Raw genomic sequence first — 2,833 nt, forward strand, 5'->3', positions numbered from 1 at the left:
GGGTGCTCGTGAACTTCATGATCATTGTATATTGTTGTTTTTTTTTTATGCTTTCGGTTGCGAGAGACATGACCCTGCTGTTCGAGGGCTGGAAGACTCAATCATGGCTTGGTTACTCGCTTATCCTTGTTGCTGTTTGTTTTTTTTGTTTTTTTTCTTCTGTATTTCATGAGTATATTGTCAATCTACAGTCTCGTTTCAAGGGGATTTCGAGTGGTAAAGCTGCCTCGGACCTTAATGCTTCTCTGATTGGAAGAAAATTGGCATCATTGATGGACTATTATGGGTTGCGGAGATTATCAGTGGAAACATCGTAACTTTGTCAATATTCCATGGTAATAGGAAGCATAGAGATCTAAAGGAAACAATCATGTATGCAGTAAGGTCTCTCAGAACACTGCAGGGGGTGGTTTGAAAACGGCTATGATGATTACCAGAACACTACAACCAGGTTAAGATGGCAGCACTATAAGTCGATACATTGTTTGATTATATATTTAATTTATTATATCCAAACTTGTACCCGATTTACCAAAATATTTTCTATGGCATCGTGTTGCTCGACTGCAGCTATGCAATTCCACCCGCTCTCACGTCCAAATCAGAGCCTCCTCCATTGTTTGATGGAACGACCAGGTGGGTAGCTAAATTTTTATCGTTACTGTATATAAATCATCACTTTCTGTTGGAATGTGTATAGTATCATAATTTGTTTAGCGATTAAATACTAAAATTGATTTGGGGTTTGCAGATTGTATATCAGTGTGACATGCCCATATGCCCAGCGATTTTGGAGTGCCAGGAACATCAAGGTTTTTATCATGCTGATCCCCTATTTTGTGTGGGTAGTTCTTCTATTGATATAATATACCATTATGCAATGACTGAAACGATTGAAAATAAAATGCAGGGTCTTAGTGAGATTCAGATAGTTACGATTGATTTGTAAGATAGACCAGCATGGTACAAGGAGAAAGTTTATCCTCTGAACAAGGTTGGCACTTGTTTCTATGTTTATCTAATTTTATTTTTCTTTTAGTTACTCAAGGGCAGTTGGATCCGCTATTTGGGTCATGGTTTGTGTTACAGGGAAAAGTGTCTATATAGAACTGCTCTATCCCACTAAGGTGTGACAGTTGCCTTAGAAACAAACAGAGAAAAGCTACTTTTGTTTTTCCTTTATGAATTATAGATAGAGAGGAATAGAAAGACCAACCTCTGTCTTGCACTAATCTCTTGATTCGATCCCTCTCTTCTTTGATAGTCCTCAGCTACCTGCTCCCTTGCACGTCCAGCTTCACAAAGTACCTATAAGATCACAGAAGCATAGCACTATACAAAGACATGGATCTATAACCATAAACAATCTAGGATCATATGTAAATTGACCATACAAATGTAACAAGCATCAATGATACAAAAGCATGGAGGAAAACTCAAATAGCTTTTATTGATAAACAAGAAAAGAGCCAGGAGGAGTTACAACCAGTTGTTCCGACCCAGCATCAACCTCCTAGCAAAGAAGCCCCTCTTCACCTCAAACAAAGCTTAGATCACCCAACAATCTGATGTTTGTCTCAAGAAACCAATAGCAATTCCTTACAATATGCAAAATTCCAGCCTCTGGACTTTGGGATGAGGGATCCATATATAGATATCTGTAAGGGGGATGAGTCAGCTTGTGATTTGATTAGTGTCTTCTCTCTGATAGTTCTTGCTTCCACTTGGAGACTGATGGCCTCTTACTCATCCTTGGTCGAATTCAGTGAGGCAAGTGTCACAGGAGAAGATTCTGGAAGCTTCCATTGCCTCTCCACCTCGTGGAATGACACTGCCATTTGTCATTTCTCGCCCATCGCACCCCACAGAAGGGACTTTTGAAATGCAACGCACCCTCACAGTGTATTTGGGTGAGATGAAACGCACTTAGCCAGTGGAGCAGCTGCAATGATCCTGTTTTGACCAATTCTGAGCAGTTTCTCATGGAGAACTTCTGGGAGAAGCTGTAATCTGTTGACCTTGTTCCTTTAGGGGTTAGAACAACACTTTTAGGGAATTAGGAGCCCTTGGTTTATGGACATTTCATGCTTGGGGTTGTAGGGCCCAAAAATGCCTATAACAGTTGCCCCCTAAAGTATGAGGCCGTTAATCTTTTGGTGTCGGGTGAAATGCTTTATTATGAGGATCCAAATTTCTTTCAATGCTGGGAGGAGACCTGTAATAAGATACAATACAATACATTATCTTCATACTATTTTCATGATCTAGCTGAGGCGGGCATTCCCATGCTCAGCTTTATAAATTCATTTTCATATACATAGGACAGACAATCATCTGAGTGTAGACTGATGATTCTGATAGAGCCATCATCCTTTTGAGTGGATGATTATCTGTGCAACAATGATGTACATTTAATGTCTTTATTTCCCTGAATATATATCGCAGCTCGGATGGATGAAACTAGATCCGGGGTCTTCAATCTCGTACGATCTTCACTCAAAGTACAAGTCGATCCATGTGAGAAATGTTCAGAAGTCGAACATGGAAAGACATCGCTTGATTACCAGTCAATGATGTAAACTGTTAACAAGCGCAAGAGGAATCACCGATAATGATAATGACCCTCAAGGTACTGCAGTACAATTCACGTGGTGTGAATAAAGCACTTGGCGTCGAACACCACGCAAAATCTTTCGGTCGAAGGCCATTGATGTAAACCTGTCGCCGGAAGTGAGAAACTTGCCATTGATGCATGGAAGCTTCAAAGTACTGAATGGGGTGTTCCTAGATCAACTTCTTGGATAATGAGCTGATGTTGACAAGAAGTGATCCG

The 2,833-nt window shown here is 40.3% G+C and overlaps 1 long non-coding RNA gene across 1 annotated transcript; it reads left to right on the forward strand.

Moving 5' to 3' along the window:
- The first annotated feature begins 539 nt into the window (after positions 1-539).
- LOC149160910 (uncharacterized) lies at positions 540-998 on the forward strand. The gene is made up of 3 exons (XR_016261475.1): positions 540-636; positions 752-812; positions 911-998. It is a non-coding gene; the product is annotated as an uncharacterized LOC149160910 (long non-coding RNA).
- The last annotated feature ends 1,835 nt before the right edge of the window (positions 999-2,833 follow it).

This window comes from Pinus tabuliformis, chromosome 5_2, assembly GCF_031772625.1.
Source record: "Pinus tabuliformis cultivar Carrire ecotype Pingquan chromosome 5_2, CPIR1, whole genome shotgun sequence".
Taxonomy (NCBI): Eukaryota; Viridiplantae; Streptophyta; class Pinopsida; order Pinales; family Pinaceae; genus Pinus; species Pinus tabuliformis.